Below are 21,258 nucleotides of genomic sequence, written 5' to 3'. Positions count from 1 at the left end.
ACCTATGGTAAGGTATTAGGAGTCTCCATGAAACAGTGGCACATGATGGCACTCAGAAAACAATGAACCAATAGGTAATCTCCCTGCATCCTGCCCCCTATGCACAATGGGGGACCATAATGATTGTGCTGTTTAGGGACAGTCCATGACAGGTTTTGATTGCATGTGAACTAATTACATGTCAATAACTACCTCTGTTTGAGCCATCTATTTCTTTATTTTGAGCTATTTGAAAACACACCTGTTCAAAGCTCTTTACAAACATACAGAACAATTATACTATAATATACCCAGACCAGGACTAGTGCCCAAATCCACCAAACTAGGATTCATCCCAACACCCATTCAGCCCAATATAGTGCCTTCCTGTCATTTAACAGTATTTGAATAGAAGTGAGGGTGGAAATATGAAAAGAAAAGGAAAGGAACAGACAGCAATGAGAAGGGGTGAGGATGGAATTCAAATTGTGGCATGGGAATTTCCTTGATGAAATCCTTCTCCTATGTAAAGCTGTGGACATGTAGCACACTCTACATGTATATACAGCATGCACATACAGTGTCTATGTCTCAACACTGTTCATCTAGCCATCTGTCATATTTTTAGGGGGCACCTCTCACAATTGTAACAGGAAAAGAGAACATGTAATACCTGAACCATTGTCCATCAGCCTTCAAACACTTTCTCAGACATAAAGGCTACAGTATGCATGTCATGGGTGTGTTAGCACATACAATTTTAAATAATTGTAAAGCCCTCCTATCAATAAACCTCAATATGTTTATTTTAAATTCAATTTATTTTATCTTAAAAATAAATTTCAGTCTCTAATGACGCTAGACTAAATTCCTGTTTGAAGAGCAGGAGCTGAGGAGGATCTCAACATTAAAAGGGTCTGCATTTTTGCATACTAATATTATTTTCAACAGAGTTATGTTCTTAATCATGTAGATTGGTTTCAGGGATTTTACTGCTCTTCTCTGGTTTCTTATCATCCACATGTTTGATTGCATTCACATAGGGTATAGAGGCACTAGTAATTTCTGATGATGTTACAATGGGTGTCACTGCTATTGTTGTATCAGCCTTTTCTTCAGTCCAAGATGTTTTCTAGCAATGTGTGCATATTTTGATTCATCAGACTTACTTGCTTTGGAGAGAGCTTAGGAGAAGGAATAGGAATGGGAGAAAGAATGAGAAGCCTGTGGTATGTGCATGAAAATGTCCATCCAGTGATCTTGGTCTAAATTATAGCATTGTCATTTCTTGCCTTCACATCTGAAGCAATGTTATTACGACATGATTTTGAATGTAAAAGGTTTCACCAATCCTGGACTCAGACCAAAAAAAAAATGTATTCCTTATCTGATCACCTACCCAATGAAAAGACTTTATTCTGTTTAAGAAGACTTTCTGCATGTTATTAGGACTTAGAGAATCCACATTCCTTAGCTCTTATAGCTCATTAGAATATCAGTAAACTTCACTGGCATTAAAAAAATACTTCCTCTCTCTCTATCGGAGTCAGAAGCCACGAACTTGTTGAAAAAAACTGTTTTAGACTGACTTACTGACTGATTGACTGATTTTGAACAAAGTTCTGCTTCCTGTGCAAAAATGTGACAATTCACTGAAAGACATGGAAAACCAATATATTTGTGGAGTTTTGGTATTTTGATTAAAATCAAAATTTTCTGCAGAAAAATTAGATGAAAACTTTTTCATCAACATTTTCTGTGAATTTTGGCGGGAAAATCCACCAGTTTTCTGACCAGCTCCAGACAATACATACAAGGAAGCCCCTTAGACCACATAGCTCAAAATATCTCAAGCTTAATTATGTTATGTGGGTCATAAGTCATAGAACAATGAATCACTAATGTTTGCTATATGAAGCCTGATTCAAAGCTCATGCTACTTAGCAGAAAGACTTCCATTGACTTGAGTGGGATTTGGATCAGGCCTTTAACGATTAGGATCATCAGTCCGTTTAATCTTGATTCTTAAACAGCATTTCCACTTACTGTTTGCCTGTATCTCTAGGTGTGTATCTCTATAGAGACATAGCCCAGACCTAAAGAAGAGTTTTGTGTATCTCAAAAGCTTGTTTCTTTGACCAACAGGAGTTGGTCCAATAAAAGACATTACCTCACCTACCTGGCCCTCTACAGATCTTTAATTGCAATTTAAAGACAGTCCTACACAGTGCAGCCATTCTGATGAAAGTTTACTTTGAATCGAGCTGGTCAGAAATTTTTCAATAAACAATCTGTTCTTCACAAGTGTGACGGTCCTTGGAGTACCCAGGACTGGAGTCTCCTTGTTACCCTCCTGCCTCTAGTGAACAGGAGTCTTTCTTGTGGCAGCTCCCTGACACCACCAGCTCTTAAGCTACTCAAACACTCTCCTCTAGGCTATGTTAGGCCTAACTTCACCTTGCAGGTTGACTTGTAGGCACACCCCAATTCCCAACCCCCTTTGAATCGTTCCCCTCTGATATCCAGCCCCTGACACTGGCTAGTCAGAGAAATTCCAGATCCTCTGCACGCAAAGGTGAAGTGTACTCTGATTTACCAGTTTTACCTTAAACCACTGCTCCTGTGAACCACACAGCATTAGTGAGCATATTTAATAATACAAAAATAGGTTTATATATAAAGAGTTAACTAGGAATAAGAGACAGTGGTGGAAACACATGGTTACAACACAAAACAAAACATAAAGTATGAATCTGTGGCCACACTCATTTATAATTACTTTTCCTACATAATAAAGTAGATTTGCCACCCAAAATTCCGTCTTTTGCAGAGCTGGCTGGTTTCAGACAAACCAGGATCTAAGCATTCAAAAATTTCTCCCCCCATACCCCACTCCTCAAAGGGTTTCCTCAGTGAATAGATGCAGTGTCCTTTCACACACACTCTGTTATGCTGAAACCAGTCTTTTGTTTCTATTCAGAGATAGGATAAAGTTTCCACGATATGCTATGCATCCGATGAAGTGAGCTGTAGCTCACGAAAGCTCATGCTCAAATAAACTGGTTAGTCTCTAAGGTGCCACAAGTACTCCTTTTCTTTTTAAGGATAAATCCTTGTCTTCCTGTAATCTTTCTTTTTTTTTTTTTTTTACCTTTAAGTGGTTTCAATTATTTGTCCTTGCCTTTGATGGTTTCCCATTCAAAGTCTTAGCATTGTGTAAGTTTAAACAATTGAGCCTTGCATTGACAGGGTGCATTGACAGAAACTCCCCCTTTTTGAATAGGCTGTTATTGAAGCATCATGGTCACTAATCTTTACTGTTTACTCCAAGTCCATAAAACAGACTTTCAATATAAATGCATTATTCCTTAAATGTTACCTGTACATATATCTCACGATGATACTGAATCTTGACACATTACCAACTTTCTGTAGATATGTTACATGTTACCCTTTATATGTAAAAACAACAGGAGTACTTGTGGCACCTTAGAGACTAACCAATTTATTTGAGCATGAGCTTTCGTGAGCTACAGCTCACTTCATCTCATGCTCAAATAAATTGGTTGGTCTCTAAGGTGCCACAAGTACTCCTTTTCTTTTTGCGAATACAGACTAACACGGCTGTTACTCTGAAACCTTTATATGTAAATGTCCTACAAGATATGTATTTGGTGTAATGAGTTTGTCAGGTCTGACGTGAGAGTTGTTTCCAAAGAACAGGAGACCCTTTGCCAAGGGGTTTTTGTGTCACAATCAGAAAATGGAGATTCCTCAAAACCAAAACTATAAAAAGTTCCTTTTTTCAGCTTGGAATGACTTTTTTGTTTAAAAATTTAACCATAGTTAAAAATTTTTTTAAAAAAAAGTTAAAAAAATTAAAATGGAAACAAAATATTTCCATTGACCCAATCAATTTACTTATTTATCTGTTTATTTGTTTATTTTGGATTATTGGCTTGTGAACAATTTTGAGATTTTGATTTTTTGTCCCATTTCATCAAGGCTAATTTTCTGTAAATCTCAAAATATTCTTACTGGACTAGAAAAACCATTTCCCTTTCATGTCTACTTATGATCCCTGTATCGGGAGGGCCAAAAAAACAACAGCAACAACAACAAAAACCCCTGCATCTCTCTAATAATTGAAAAAGAGTTATTCATTTGTTTTTTGTTTCCAATTTGGAAAGTGTGTTTGGTTTCAAAAGTTTACACTCTATTGTGAAAAAAAAAATCTTGCAGTTTCTCAGTCATTTATTAATGAGTTATGACACATTTTTATATATGGTAGAAATAAGAAGTGAATAACTTATTTGATTCATAGTTACGTTTCATGCAGTGATGAAAAATATCTCTTTCCTAAACAGCTGGAAACTGATTCAGATCATTGATTGAGATGAACCATATGTATCACAAACATATCTTTAAGAAAACACATGACAAATGAACAAAACATCTCCAAATGAACACAAAATATGTTTTGCTGGTTTAGTCAGTTCTATTTAGGGATGCATACAACTAAATTGGGAAGTCTGAAGAAACTCAGGAGAGACGTACAGTCAGGTCCTCCAGTGCATCTGAATGGCTATGCACAGATCCAGAAACGCAACACATTCCAAAATCCAACAAATTTAGCCTATGGAAAATTCCTCCTCCCAGGCATAACCCTCATACGTAGGGCCCTATCAAATTCATGGTCCATTTTGATCAATTTCACAGTCATAGGATTTAAACCATTATTAATTTCATTATTTCAGATATTTAAATCTGAAATTTCATGGTGTTGTAACTGTAGGGGTCCTGACCCAAAAGAGGGTTGTGGGGGAATCTCAGGGTTATTGTAAGGGGTCACAGTATTGCCACCCTTACTTCTGGGCTGCTGCTGGCGACGGCGCTGCCTTCAGGGCTGGGGGCCAGAGAGCGGCGGCTGCTGGCCGGGAGCCCAGCTCTTAAGGCAGAGCTGCAGCCGGCAGCACAGAAGTAAGGATGGCATGGCATGGTATTGCCACGCTTACTTCTGCATCGCTGCCTTCGGAGCTGGGCCCTCGGCCAGCAGCTGGCGCTCTCTGGCCACCCAGCTCTGAAGGCAGTGCAGAAGTAAGGGTGGCAATACCACGAACCCCTTACGACCCATCGGTGAACTTTTGGGTCAGGACCCCCCGCTTGAGAAACACTGACATCTGTTTAGTACAGCATAAAAGTACAGAAAAGACCAGATTTCACGGGGGAGACCAGATTTCGCAGGCCGTGACGCATTTTTCACAGGCGTGAATTTGGTAGGGCCCCACTCATGTGGTGTGACTCCTGTACTAGTCCCTTCCCGGCAGTGAGCATAGGGGGTTGACTATGGATAGGGTTGCCAACCCTCCAGGAGTGGCCTGGAGTCTCCAGGATTTAAAGATTCATCTTTAATTAAAGATTATTGTAATGGGTTCCCCCCTACCTTCGGGGTACCACCGGGAACTGGGGTACCACTGAGCCCACCTGACCCATAAGTGTGGGCTCCCTTTACACTGTAGTGCTGAGGCAAGCCAGCCAAGCCCTCCCTCAGGCTTCAGACTGCACTTTACCAAAATACATACAAGTAGGGACACAGCCTGCTGCAGTTTTACACGCAGATGCTGAGATTAGATCTGCCTGGGAAGGCTCAGCTAAGGAATTGCCCAGTACTCAAGTGCACACCCCCTCTAGAGGGTAAACCCAAAATTGTACCATCTTGCGCTGCACAGAGAATTGTACAATGTAAGCTCATGAAATTCGCCCCCCCCTCCCCAACGTGGCGAGAGATATACCCAGCTTTCTGCCGCAAGTTATGAATTCCACACACTGGGTTTTAGACAAAACAAAACAAGTTTATTAACTACAAAAGATGGATTTTAAGTGATAGCAAAGAGATCAAAGCCGATTACCTAGCAAATGAAACAAACATGCAATCTAAGCTTAATATACTAAAAAACCTGGTTATAAATAGCAAACTCTTACCCTAAATACTGTTTTAGGCAGATTGCAGAGATTCTTGAAGGCAAGCTGCACTTGCCTGTAGCTTAACGCTCCAGATATTCCTTTCACAGGCAAGACACCCTCTAGCTTGGGCTCAGCCCTTCTCCCCTAGTCCAGTCTTTTTGTTCTCAGGTGTTTCCAGCAGTCCTCTTTCTTGGGTGGGGAGTCAATGAAGAGTGAACCATGATGATGTCACTCCCCTGCCTTAAATAGTTTTTGCATATGGCAAGAATCCTTTGTCTCCCAGTGTGATCCCCACCCCCAGTTTGTGGAAAAATACTAGTATTATCATGGAATCCAGTACCAGGTGACTTGGTCACATGTCCCTGCAACCATAACTCAGAGGCTGTTTGTAGCGTCCCCTGGAAGACTTCCTGGTGGGAGATTAGCATCTTCAAAGACCTATTGTTTTCCCTAATGGCCCTTCCAAACCGGCCATCCAGACTGATTGAATTCTGTCTAGTGGGGGTTTGCCAGGTGTAAGCACATTTGTAATAGACGTACAGACAATATTCCTAGCTTAAGATACAAAAATGATACATGCATACCAATAGGATAATCATATTCAGTAAATCATAACCTTTCCAGTGATATCTCATGTAACCCATCTTGCATAAAATACATCTTAGTTATGCCATAATCATATCATAACCATATCTCTATGAAGAATATGGGGCATAGTGTCACAATTATGTCATGTGACTAAATCTCCAGGAATACGTCGAACCAAAACTGGCAATCCTAGCTGTGGGGCATGACTCAGACAAGTCTGCCTCTCAGCAATCCCCAGCTTCTGGAACAGCCAATGTAAGAAAGAGCAGCCCTGAGGTTGCTCTACTTCATGGCTGCGACCACCTTGCAGCTGAACAGCCTCAGGATCAGTGTACATAGAAAGGGGGGAAATGTATATTAGAAAAGAAAAATACCTGAGTGCTAAGTACAGCAAATTGAAATTTACTTCACAATTATGTACACAATCCTAACAGCAAGTATTAAATATTCTATCTGGAGGTACATACATACAAGTTACTATGGGCTATATTTGACCCTTCTGTGTAGAAGAGTATTGGGGGATGAAGGATGCCCATCCTCTCTTGCATTGCCATGTTACCAGAATGTTCCCTCCAGGTGATGAGCGAATGGTGGGGGAATGGATCTAATGGGCCAGATATTCCCCCAGGAAGCAAATGCACAGAGGTGAAGCATAGAGTAAATAACCCCCCCAGCATCATTGCAGATGGCCATGGGGGAAATAAGCAGTCTGAAGTACCTACCAGATCACCTCCTGGGTCAGTGCAGTTATTCACTACCCACTACTCAAGACACAGTGTATTATCCCTCTTCTAGCCTTATATTTCCACAGGCAGCTGTAGTTTATGGCACAATGAAAAACACTTATTCTTTAAATACCAACACACCATTTTGTAACTTGCGGGGGAAAAATATGTGGGACCCACCCAACCAATCTATAAAAAGATATGGAAAATGCTGTGATACTATAAATACAAAGTTGTCCCTTGAAGAAAGGTTTCAAGCTGTTGTGTATTTTGGTCTCATTAGGCTGCAGCTACTTGATTAATGACTTATTTTAAGGGTAATTTAATGTATAGCATGGTACGTATGAAGGGTTATTCCTTGTTATGCCCTACTCACATAATGTCTATTTTACAAAAATAAACTTTTAATGACTCAATAAATAGAAGCCATAGATAGACTGTGTAACAAATTATATATTGGATAACATATATAACCTGTTATTAGGTTATGAGGGTTGCATTGATTTGAATTTTACCCAAAAGCAAACATTACATTTCTGACATTGTAAAATAAAAGAACAGCAAAAATCTCCACTGTGATCTTTTTAACATGTGGCCAATTCTTCATTTTACCATTTTAAAAACAACAGCTCTCACCAATGCAGTCAAATACATCTGTCCTTGCTGGAATATTTTCTGGTTCTCATGCATGATCAAAGAAAATACATAAAAATAGATTAAAGAATGGGATCAAATGAGGAGGTACAGCATTATGCCTAGTGGAATTATCTTGGTGACATCCATTCCAGACTTTGATTGGAAAAGAAAGCTGTTGTCACACTTTCATTTTGGGATGCTAGTAGTTTACAATTAATTTAACCAATGCAGCTGGGAGAAATTGAATAAGAAAAACATCAAAAAGTTCATACTATTCATTTTGCACAATTGTCTATTTCCAAAATTCAGGGTTTTTTCACAATTTTGAGGGTCAGAAATTCATAGTGAATAATGTTAAGACTAGACAGACATCTTCACTTGAAAGTTTGCATTTATGAATTCTGGGGATCTAGAAAGTCTGATCTAAAGCCCATTGATTTTGGTGAAAAGACTCCCATTTATTCCAGTGTGCTTTGGTTCAGATCTTAAATGAACAAGGAAGCCATGGATTCTGTCTGGATCTTGTTATTGACTTTAATACTTTGCTCTTATTTTACAGACATTAGTTACAAAGAAAGTCAGAGTAGGACTTAGAAGTGTTCAGAGATTTCTCAAGGTCAATGAACAAGTCAACGTCAGACCCAGATTAGGACCCAGATCTCTTGACCTCCACCTAATCTAATACAAATCATTCTAATCCCAGGTAAATAATGTTATCTTTCTTAGCCTTGCTTTCCCTATCTGTAAAATTAGGGCAACAATACTAACCACAGGCAAAATCAGAATATATATCAATACAGGGCCCAAATATGCAATTGGTGGGATCATAGGAATTTCTACTGATTTAGAGCAAGATGGGAATTTACATACTGGATCAGACCTAGGGTCACTGTAATCCAGTTTCCTGCCTCCAACAGTGTCAGGAATCAGAACTAGCAGAACGGCCAATCTCCAGGAAAACTAATGAGTAAGTTGTAGCAGGGTGCCTGATTGGCTACAGCACCTGAATGGTGGGAAGAGTCACCAGATCAGCTGTTAAACCCAGCAGTTTGGTATCTTCTCAAAGCATTTCCTTATGGGTGTGACAGCTCCTGCCCCTGTCTTGGACCCAGCCCCTGCCCCTGTCTTGGACCCAGCCCTGACACTACCTTGCCTCACTCCTGGTAACCCAGTTCTGACTGTTGGTTCCTATTCCTGGCTACTGATGCCTCTTCTAAATCCTAGGTCTGACTCCTTTGACCATTAGGCCTGACTGTCCACTAACAGGTTTCAGAGTAGCAGCTGTGTTAGTCTGTATCCACAAAAAGACAAGGAGTACTTGTGGCACCTTAGAGACTAACAAATTTATTTGAGCATAAGCTTTCGTGAGCTACAGCTTCATCCGATGAAGTGAGCTGTCGCTCACTTCACTAAATTTGTTAGTCTCTAAGGTGCCACAAGTACTCCTTTTCTTTTTGTCCACTAACAGTGGCCAGTTCCAAAGGAAGGTGCAAAACTCTCCACAGTAGGCAGATGAAAAATAATCTGCCCCCAGTAAAGACCCTGCCCCTAATTCCTAATTGAATCATGAAGTTTTATCTCTCTCCCCAAAATTTCTGTTAGCATTACCTGTTCAACATCTGTGTTTTCTATATATCCAGAGTTAGAAGAGTTAAGGCTTAAAAAAAATGTGGAAGGGATGTAACCTTGCTCTTCAGGGATTAAGCCAATTTTCAGAAGTAGTTCTGTTGATTTCATGCGATTTATTCAACAATGTGCCTTTCCCCACTGACATTGTTGCATGTGTCACAGTACTCTGGGAAATAGGAATGACTTTGTCTAGCAGAGTGCAGTCCCCTTCCTGTCCCCACGGGATTGCCCTGCAGATTTGCAATGCCTCTGGGCCTGCCATATGCAGCAGTGAGGAGCACCTTACCCTTTCTGATTTCTCTTCAATACCACTTGCTGCCAAGGAAAGTTTAGAAGTGCTAGTTCTTTCCCTGGTTCCCTTTCAGGGTGAGAGATTCAGCTGGCTTCATATTTGCCAAAGATTTCATTTACTTCTGATGCCATGTACTAAAGGCACAACACACAGGAGTGCTGGTAATAGACTATTTTTTTTTCATTTTCTGGACTGGTTGCCTGATATGTATCAGATAAATAGAAGGTTTATAACCCTATCGTATGGCGGGAGCCAATGTTTACTGACTCTGTTACATTGCTGTGATGCAATCCTGTAGCAAGAGTCATCAAGATGTCTTATTATGAAGTTACATCTTTTTCTCTTGCGCACTCTCCTCCTTGGGCATTTCCAGGTTAAACTACTGGAGCATGCCCTGCAGGCGTCTACTCTGTAAATCAACTCAGAAACTGAAGCTGGTGCTCCATTTGTTCAGCAGAGCATCTCAGCCAGCACACCAGTGCTCTGGAATCTGCTTGATCTCCCTGTTGGTTTTCAGGCGGTGTTAAGATTTTGGGTTTGATTTATAGAGCCATAAGTGGCTTGGGACCTGTCTTTGTGAGAGACCATGTCTCTCAGCTGAGGTCAGTGGAAATGCTTGAGCTGGAGTGCCCGGGATATATAATGGCTCTGTCTTCCAAGATGCACTGCTGAGTATTTGGAGCCCCAGCCCAAGTAAACACTTAAGCATGTGCCTAGCTTTAAGGACTTCAGTGGGACTCTTCACACACTTAACAAACACATGGAGGAGAATTCCCAAGTGCACAGCCTCTGCATCCAGATTACTATACCCTATTGTGAGGTGAAGCTCATTTCCCTATGCATGAAGACTGGACATAGAGTAGGGGGAGGAAAGAAGAAATCACCTTGTCTCTCCCCACCTTTTTGTGGCTCTCTGTGATTCTTGAGGCGTAAGAGTGAACAAAATGGATGAATCCCTAAGAACACATGCAATAATTCTGCTTGACCTTATGAGGAACAGGGAATGGGGTACTTGACACCCTACCCCTTTACACACACACACACACTTTATGGGCTGGGCAGAATCTGGTTTTAAATAAACAAATACATATAAAGAAAAGATGTCTTTTAAGGACTAGGTGGAAAAGGCTACTAAGGCTGTAAGTGGCGATGAACTTATTTTAGAGGAGTTTCTCTCCTGACCATTAGAGCTGAATTTTCATTTTTAAAATAATTTTTTGACAAAAAATTCTCATGAAAAAGGAGTAGTGTGTGTGTGTGTGTGTGTGTGTGTGTGTGTAAATTCTCATGAAAAAAATTCCCATTTTTTAACCTACTCTTCTGAGAATGAGCCATGGTGTCATGATCCCAACGAGGGCAGTCAGGACTTAGGGTCAGAGCAGGGTCAAACCTCAGGCTGGGGACCAGTTCATGGTCAGGTTCCAGGCCAAGGTCAATACCAAAGGTCCAAGTTTGACTCAGATGTCAGGGTCTGGGTTAGGAGTCCAAGCCCAAGGTCAAAACCAGGAGTTCAGGAGCAGGGAGCACAAATGATCGTGGCAATTACAGAAGTTCCACACTGTTGCCTGGACACTTCCAGGAATCCAGCTTGGGTTATACAGAGTAGGGATCCAATCAGGAGTCATGAGGCTGCTATCTGTCAGACCCCTTGAGACAGGACTTCCCACGGTCTTTGTCTTCAGCAGGTCATGGGGCCATGTGGAAGTGTGGTACAACTGCTACTGGGTGACATTATAGGGATGTCAGCAGACAGGCAGGCCTGACTTCGACTCATCAGGTCTTATAAAGGGATTTGGTATCCTGTTCCAGGAGGCCTGTATCTAATGAGGATCCTGAGTCTGTCAATGTTTTTATTTGTTTCACTTCTATTTAAATTTCTTTTAGCATCTTGATCAGTTCTGAGGTCACCGACGGTACTTAGACCTCAGTCATTACCTCAAATGACTCCAGTTTATGCTTATTTGATGTACGCAAACTCTTCTTAATTTTGAAAAATATTCTTTTTTTATTACTTTGAAATGATTTATTAAGTAATTTTTTTGTAAGACATTTTGGAAATTCATCCAGTAATTAACATCTCCATGAGCTTTTTGTATTTTCGCTTTGTCATCTTGTAAATGTGGGCTTTTCCTTCTAACTGTGATTTTAGTTTGGTGCATTGAATTAATATTCTTTGCAATGTCACTGTGGAGGACAGCAGTTCTGTGGCCTGTGGGACTCTCAGGTCCTGGGAGCACGAGTTGATGGTCTGCTGAGAACAGTTAGGTCACATAGTGCTAGTTGTTTCTCCTTGCTCCCAGCTGCTTCTATGGGCTTTTCAGCTCTTCCTCATCTAGTTTATGTACATTTAGTTCCTCACCCATATTATAGTCCCCAGGGTATTCTTCTTGTTTGGAATTGTATTCTAGGTGGCACTGAAGACACTTGCTTAAAAATAAACTTTTGAGCAGCTTGTGTGTGGGTCTTTTCTCTTGCATTGTGTTTTTGTGGCTCTTAAGACTATCAAACACAATTGACAGCAACTCCCTTTATTATCAGGGTGATGTTTTCTGTTGCTTAAGTACTTTTCTACAAATGCACTGATTGCTCTGCTATACTCAAACAAATGCATATGACTGCCAAACAGCCCTTTTAAGGATTACTTGACCAGAGATAGCATAAGAATTAACTTTGCTGATTAGTTTAATATCCCTCTGTTCTCTGTAAATCTATTGTACACTGTAGAATGCCGGAGACTACAGCTGGTAGGACAAGAAGCAGTGAAAGCAGGGGTGGCTGCACTGAAGGGAAGGGGTATGATTGATGGCGACCTGCTGGGACCTCCCCTCCGGACAGCACTCTCCTGAACCCAGAACTGTGCAGGATAGACTTTCCACACATACTCCAGGGCACTAAGACCCAGAGGGTACCTCCTCTTCTCATTACCATGTGGTGTTGTGGCAAAACTGCAGAAAACAGTAGCGTGACCAGACATCCTGATTTGATAGGGACAGTGCCGATATTTGGGGCTTTGTCTTACATAGGCGCCTATTACCCCCTACCCTCTGTCCCGATTTTTCACACTTGCTGTCTGGTTACCCTAACAGCCAGCCAGAGACTTGAGCTTGTAGAGGCAAAAGCAGCCAAAATAGGGATGCCTGGACATTCCGGTCAAAACTGTAGAAAGTTCTCTGACTTTTTCTGCCATGCACTGATTGGATGTTTGATCCAACCGTCTCACAGTCTCTTCAAACTAAACTTCACTCCACACATGTCCCTTCTACTCTCTCCTCCCCAGCACTCCACCTCCCTTTTCTTTTCTTTCCATTTAGCTTAATCCTAACTAAGTAAACCCACCACCCAAAAAACAAAACACAATAAAATAATTGTGGATTAACAAGACGTTTGCCACTGTCACATTATTCACTCTACTTGTGCGTTCTAACTGTTCCCCCACCTTGTCTATCTTGTCTGTTTAGACAATATTTTCTCATTGTTACCCTATGCAGCCCTATCTGGTACTGGGTAATGAGACATTAGAAATATTAATTTTTCTAACTGAATATAGTACGCTCCTCCCAAATAGCTTACATCTTTGGAAGACATTCTAGAATCTCTTGCCTTGCTCTCTGTATGTAATTGTGTACAGCACACATCTTTTTAAACTAGCTACTGGCTTGGTATGTCTTCAGTCCTAACCCAGGTCATATATCAGCAATTATTCTTTGAGAAGTAATTAAGAGATATGAGCCTTTAAACAAGTTTAATATTTACTCACCTTTGGGCTGTTATTTTATGGCCCACATTTGAATCAAGCCAGAAATAGCACCAAACATGTCATGGAGAAGACATGTAAACCAGTTTGTAGGCACTCATTCAGCAAGAGGCTTTACACCAACATAGGTTCTGACTTCTACTGGCTTGTGGGTGCTCGACCCCACTCTGCCCCTGGCCCCGCCCTGACTCCACCCCTGCCCCGCTCCTCCCATCCCCATTCCAACCCCTTTCCTAAAGTCCCCACCCCAACTCTGCCCTCTCCCTGGCCCTATTCGACTCCTTCCCCAAATCCCCGCCCCGGCCCCACCTCCTCCCCTGAGCGTGCCACGTTCCCACTCCTCCCCCATCCCTCCCGGAGCTTGCTACAGCTGTTTGGCGGCGGCAAGCGCTGGGAGGTAGGCGGAGGAGCGGAAATGTGGCGCCCTCAGGGGAGGAGGCGGAGGTGAGATGAGGCGGGGCGGGGAGCTTGGCTGCTGGTGGGTGCAGAGCACCCACTAATTTTTCCCCGTGGGTGCTCCAGCCCCAGAGGACCCATGGAGTTGGCACCTAAGTACACCAGTGATGCCTGTTGAAAATACTGAACCTACAATACAGACGCAGACAATGACTTGTAATAGTACCAGTGAGCTTCACGTCCCTGTTTCTACTACAAGTGACACTGTTGAGGAGGAAGATGTCACAGATACAGCTACACCAGAAAGTACAGACACTGTTCCAGATACTGTTGGGATGTCTTTGAAACATTACGTAGAGAGAAGTCATAAACCACCTCTCAGACTTAATTTGTAGCATGTTGTATATTATTGATAGTAATATATTTGTAATTTTTATATGTTCTTATATACTGTAGGGGGAGGAGTATGTACTATATAGGAAGTGGATGGTGTCCCTTTAAATAGTTTGGAAACGTTGTATTCGGTCTTCTTCCTATCTTCTGTTGGTGTAGCCATCAGAACCCTGTCAGAACACCAGCTCTTGCATGTTTGTGTATAGTTAATAAACTTGGTTATTTGGAACCCAATTGTGTCTGTGTGGCTTCCCTCTACTATTAAAGTTGTGTAGAGGAAAAGGACATAATACTGTTTCTCTCATCTTTTTGCCATTTTCCATCTCTCTTAACAAGAACTTTACAGTGGATGCTGCCAAGAATTTTAATAACACGGACTGTGTTTCTGACCATCTTCCTTCATTTGGTCTCGTCTTTAGAGGCTAGAACCATATTACTCTCTCTCTCTCCCCCGATCACTCCATTTGCAGTATGTACCATGCATGCCTTCCACTTGTATCAACAAAACAAACAAAAAACCCTCCACAGAGACCACAGTACACACTTTAACAACCTGAAAAGCTATTCCCAAAACATGCCAGATTGTGCCAATTAGGCCAATGCACCTGTGTGAGTTCCAAGAGGCATTGCACACTGCCTCCCAGAACTACCTGCCTGCTACACCACCATTGAGGGGGATCTCCCTTCCACAATAAGCCAGTTATTTAGGCTGTGTGTGACAAAGAGCCATGGCTCAGCTTTCTCCCTGCTGTCTTTGAGGCAGCTAGCGCCTCAGGTGTGCTAGCAGGGAACTGTCCCTGTATTTGAGAGAACGGATGTAACCATGGGTGGCCCCTTTGTGTGAGATTTAAAAATGTTTGTGCCCTCCTCAGCACACCCATTCAGGGACCAGCTACAATCTGGCTCAAAGCTTTGACAGACAAAGGACACTTAGACTACCCAGTGCATTGGAGTTTCTGATGGGGAATGAAACAGGACAGGTTAATTCCTTCGAATGCCCAAGCCCTGCCCAGTATTCTGCATGATTCCAGTAGGCTAGGAACCCATCTTATGTGACCGCTTTAAATTTTTGACAGTGAATTCCTCTCAGAGCTAGAGAAGGCATGTGCACATCATCAAAGCTATCTTAGCTCACGACAGTCAGTTGTTGGGTGTTCCTGGCCTGGAGTCCTGCCACCACTGATTCACATGCATGTTTGGATGTCTGCTTATACTTATTCATATGGCTGGCACTAAGCACCTGCTCTTTGACAGGGGCAGTCACAAAGGACGGCTTTAGATGGATCGGCAGAAAAACGCAGCAAATACAATCTCCCCTGAAAGCCCACAGTAGCACAGGTGCTGTGTGGCAAGAGTAGGAAAAGTAGTGGGTTAGAGTGGGGTACTGCTCCCAGAACTTCTGTTCTCCACAATGTGACATTCTACAGACCAGGGCCTCTCCACCCTGCACCAAGACTCCACTGGAAGAATCTTCAGCCAGAGCTGAGATCTGTAGAGGGGCAGTGAGGGCATGCTAGGACAGCAGGGGACAGGAGTCAGGCTCTACCAAAACCTGCTCCAGAACAGCAAGGAGCAATTAACAAGCCATGTCTCTATGGTCACCCTGATTCCTCTGCATGAATATGTTATTTATGTCTCTATACTTCCCCTCCAAGCACACCACCACACCCAGCTCTGCCCCCCTCCCCCATTCTCTGTCTTTGTTTGGTTGGACTAAACTCTTCTGGCCAGCGACGACCGCTTCCTATATGTACAGCACCTAGCACATGTCGATCACTGCCATATTAATAGTAAAGACTTGCTTCTGTGCCATCGGTAAAAAAGAATGGAAGTGCACATACCTTGCTAAAGTCGATGAAACATACATTGCTGCGTATGTGACAAAAATCAGACATGGGAATTGGGTGATACTATATTCCTGGCCACAGGTAAGAGGTTACACGACGTCTAAAACCTAAAGGGTGCAGAAGGTGATGCCAGAATGCATGCAACCTGATTGCACACCATGCATATCTTTGCACAGGGTGAGAACGAATGCAACTACTGCATATACATAAAAGAGAACTCAAGAGTCATAGGCCTACACTAGGAATTTTCCCACCCGCTTTTGCTGTCACAGCTCCACCAGCGTTAGTAATTTTGTGGGCCCCAGCATGGATGGATCACCGGCAATTTTAATACTGTGCCAAGTAACCCACCACACAGCAGGGTATTAAAAACATTGGTGTCAGCCATAAACAGTAGATATTCCAGCACTGCTAATGCCAAAGGAGCTGAACTGGGGTTAGCATCAGCGGGAAATGTAGACAGAGCCATGTTGTAAACTTGCCCCGAAAAGAGGACAACCAGTTTGCCAGATCCCAAGTAGACAACAGGAGATTTGCAGCACCCATGCAACTGGGGCAAAAGAAAACAAGCCACAGATTTTATCAGTGAGAAATACCCTGATTAAATGGCACACAGCTGGTGCTAGCAGTACTGAAAAGAGGTCATCTGTCTTCTGTCCGCACTGAAGTTGCAACATTCAAGAGAATGCAGACCATGAATATATGAACAGAAAAGCAGGGGAGATATGGTTTTTTTTTTTTGCTGGTAACCCACAATTTTTCCCTTTTCATTCTTATGAGAGAGAAACAGACATTTGAGACTAGAAGATAAAGGGATCTTGGGAAATCATTATCTGCTGCAATGGCATCAAAGAAGCAGTTTTGTAAGGCAAAATACTAAAAATGAAGTGAGGTGTTGAGTCTTTAATTATCATGTGACTATTGTGGGGCAATTAATTTTATAGTCCCTGAACTAATGGGTGAAAACACCTTTAGTCCTCAGGAGAAAAAGCAGAGAAACTGCTTTTTAATCTACTTAACTGTATCTAATCCACAGGGCAGGAATCCACTGTGCTAAAATGTCATAAATGAGATGATGGAGTTGGAGCATGAAGGTATAAAACAAAGAAAATGGGCACCATATTCTCTCCCAACACCTCAAGGGACAGATTCTGAATCGGCTTCTTGCATGTCTAAGTTTCATTGCTCCCTTTTCTAAAAAAGTGTCTTGCCAGCATTCTATTCTATTCTATTCTATTCTATTCAGGTGCTTATACCACTCACATCCCCACAGTATCTGAGCACCTTCGAATAGTACATTTAGCAACTTCACGAACACCTGTCACATGTGGCTTGTCCTCCCTCTCAAGCTCAACCCAGGGGGAGAACCGTGTGTGCAGTGTTTTGGTAGGGTTTTGATTTTTACAGTGTGAAGCAGTCCCACATTGTTTTGGGAAAACATTATTTTTCTGTACATCCCATTTTTATATTAAGAGTTTAGATAATGTGAATAAGTCACAGAGATTATCAAATGCTGGTCTGCCATTTTGAAAACACAAAAGTCACCTGGACAGCTACAAGAAGAAAAGGAGGACTTGTGGCACCTTAGAGACTAACAAATTTATTTGAGCATAAGCTTTCGTGAGCTACAGAAGTGAGCTGTAGCTCACGAAAGCTTATGCTCAAATAAATTTGTTAGTCTCTAAGGTGCCACAAGTCCTCCTTTTCTTTTTGCTAATACAGACTAACACGGCTGCTACTCTGAAAACTGGACAGCTACATAACTGATGATACACACAAATCAGACACTTTGATGACCAAGGGATAATAACTATAAATACAAAATTGTACCTGGAATTATTTAGGCCTACAACCAGCAATGGAAGGCCCAGTGAAAACTGGGCTAGAACTTCGGCCATATGTCTCTGTATAATCCTCTTGGACTACAACCTTGATAGCAAAAGGGGGAACTTTTGAATCAATCTTTTTTGAATTCATCCACTTTAAGAGAGTTTACTTGAAAGTCATCTCTCAATGGCATGCCACAAAGGAACATATCATCAAGAAGGGTCTGTCTGCACCCACTGAGTTGGGAAAGAAAGGAAAGCATTTGGAGCCCTGACTCAGAGCTAGGGAAATCCTAATTTTAATTCTCTTGAGTGTTCTTTTCATTAGAAGGGTAAACTGCATTCATCTGTCAGCATTGTGAGGGCAATTGGGAGAGCATCTGTGATGAGTATCTTTTATAAACTCAATCCATAATTTAAATGATAGAACACAAAATTGGGTTGTTTTGTAGTAACATGAAGTAAATACAGAGTTACTGCAAAATCTTAGAAAGAAATTTAGCAACATTGATGTATACATAGTTACACATTATTTTAATGAATAATTTCTGTTAAAATACAAAACAAAAGATATGGTACTGCTTCACAGACACACAAAACAAACACACAATCTGCACTCTGCCCCCTTTCTGATGCCAGGCCCTTGTTACATTCTTCTTTTGGGAGTGGAAAATATTGTAATACTCGCTTATAGAAATCAATGGATTTGTTGGAACACTGCAAGTAACAACTCCAGCACACAGAGGCAGGACTACATTTCCTACAACCTCTGCCCTCTCAATTAGACATAACATAAAACCAAAACAAGACAACAATTTAGCACTAAGATACAGTTGATGGTGGTGCTGACTACAGTGATCAATACAAAATTTGCCTAAACTGCAAGAAACTGGTTTTCGGAAATCCCATAATTCATGGCTAGCCTCCTTAATTATGGTTGCAAAGCTGGAAACAAAAAAAGAAAAGCATATCTCCAGTTGGATTTAAAGTGTCAAAGTTGTTTTGCATTATTTATAGATTTACTCTCGAGTTGAAAGACAGTGCTAGTTACTAAAAATAAAACCCCCAAAGACCAGTATCTCACTAGAATTTTAAGAAGATTGTCATAGGTATGGGATCATTTTATTATTCTTTTTTGCACAGTCTGATATATAGTAGTCACCAGCATCACCTAGATAAGAATTGGGGACTTTTTGTGTGACCGTACCTTTGAAACAGAGACACAAGAAACACAAACCACTGACTCAACACCCCTGAAGCCCCAAGGCAAAGGCTTGCTGGTGAAGATATATTATTTGTGTTGCTGTGGTGCTCAGAACTGCAAGCATTGTAAGGTTTAATTTTCTTTTCCCACATAAGACTTACAGGATTTTCAAGATATTTGAAGAGGAAGCAAGTTGTTTGATTTCTGCCTTCAGAAAAAAAAATAAAGGTGATTTAGAAGAAGTAACTATTCTGCATTCACCTTATAGTATGCACCTATAAATACTGCAAAAAAGTACAAAAGGATGAATAGACTATTATCTAAACAGTTCTATTGTTTTACAAGTGTAATTATTCTATGAATGCTGTAAGAAATTCCTATCTTGGAGGCTCATTATATCAGTAATATAAGAAGGGTCCCTTTAAAGATGCAACAAATGTCTGCAGTTCTCCAAAAAGCACAATGGAAGTATACCATGACATAAAGCAAAACTGAACGATCATCATACAGTTCCTATTGTTTGTTTCTGGACCCACAAACTTCCAAAACTTTTAATAAAGTATTGCAGTTCCTTTAAAGCTGCAACATACCATGTACATAACTGACAGAATCCAAATTGCAACTCATTCATAAATCTTTGGATGAAAACATCAAGCTCAGGATATGTTATCACCTCATTTGTTTGGATTTTTTGTTTTGTTTGTTTGTTTTGTTCCCCCCTTTTAAATAAACAAAGGGGGAAACTTTCATCTAAAGACTCACTTAAATCGTCTGAAGACGAATGTTTATTGCTTTTGAACCTTCAGCTTTTAGAAAATGAGATGAGTCTCATGTTACCTTCCCCACCTTTTAATATGCAGTATCAAGTCCTTTGAAAGTGCCAAAATTAGCACTGTCATTCTCTGTGTTGCCCATTAGTTTTACTGCAACACAGAGCTTGTGAAACATTCAAAAATATACCCCGGTGGTATCTTTGTAGCAGCACAGTCTTCTATTATGTTTCATCCTAACCTCACCTGAATACAAATTCAATATATATTTTTCCTTAGCAAAGAATAAATACATTTTGAGGATCAGTAATTCATTGAAACACAGCATAAATAAAGCAGTGATTTGTTGTTTTCTACATTTTCTACCTCTTATGCTCATGAAAATCACCAAAAGAAAGAGAAAATGCACCTTCCCCAGCATTATTCACATTGCAGTAGACACCACAATTTTGTACTTACAGATCTTAACAGTGAAATCTCTCAGGATCTTTACAATTTTCTGCAGAACTGTTTCAAGCTCTCAGCAAGCCACACTGTTCATCCAGGCAGAACCAAGCTGTATGGAATGTCTATGCAGCTGGGAGATAATGGAACTATTTTCCCAGCTGGGACTACAAGCCTTTTATCCACTGAGCATTGCGTGTCTCTTCACTGGTACTACTCATGAAATACACCGCTTTCTTGCTGTATTCGTGACAGGACCCACACGATTCGTGTTTGAATCACATGTACACATAGCCGCTACGGCTTTTGAATATTCTTATCTGGAAATCATATAAAAATCAGCTCTCTACTAATCGTCGTTCATGCAAGCTGAGAGAGCAAAAGCCCAGCTTTCACACCAGTAGCATTTGTTTGCAGTGTTGTACTTGTGCATGAAAGATTAAATTCTTTTCATACAGATATGAGCGCCTGTCAGGTAATCAGAAAACCTCTCTTCTTGAAAACTGGGTCACTAACCAGTAGTAGATTTAGAACAGGAGTGGAAATAATTTTGTTTGTTTCCTGATCCCACAACTGCTCCGTGCACTACATCAGATTAAGCTAGTAGGAAGTCTGTCTGGACTGAGATTACATTCTAACACAAGCTCTCTTCATGAAACATTTAAATAACCCTTCTGTGCTTTGCATATTTAAAAAAAAAGAGAGACTTGCTTGTCTAAAGTAATGCATAACCAAATTCGATTTATTAATAAACTTCAAAACCACCCTGATTTCCACTACTCTTTTTGGGATTGTTCCAGTGGAGTGGCCA

General features: G+C 41.1%; 1 protein-coding gene across 5 annotated transcripts in view; it reads right to left on the bottom strand.

Annotated features, from left to right (window-relative positions):
* Window positions 1-20,763, bottom strand: part of CNTN6 (contactin 6) — a 221,216-nt gene extending 200,453 nt beyond the window's left edge. For 3 of the 5 annotated variants that reach the window (XM_043550994.1, XM_043550997.1, XM_043550996.1), the window contains exon 1: window positions 20,463-20,762. The gene's annotated coding sequence lies outside the window, so the exon portion shown is untranslated. Of the gene's footprint in view, window positions 1-20,462 lie in introns of all 5 variants that reach the window. The other 2 variants (XM_043550995.1, XM_027823701.3) reach the window with 2 other exon arrangements.
* Window positions 20,764-21,258: the final 495 nt, after the last annotated feature.

The sequence above is a fragment of the Chelonia mydas genome, chromosome 7, assembly GCF_015237465.2.
Source record: "Chelonia mydas isolate rCheMyd1 chromosome 7, rCheMyd1.pri.v2, whole genome shotgun sequence".
Classification (NCBI taxonomy): Eukaryota; Metazoa; Chordata; order Testudines; family Cheloniidae; genus Chelonia; species Chelonia mydas.
This window is presented reverse-complemented; position numbering and strand designations above follow the sequence as displayed.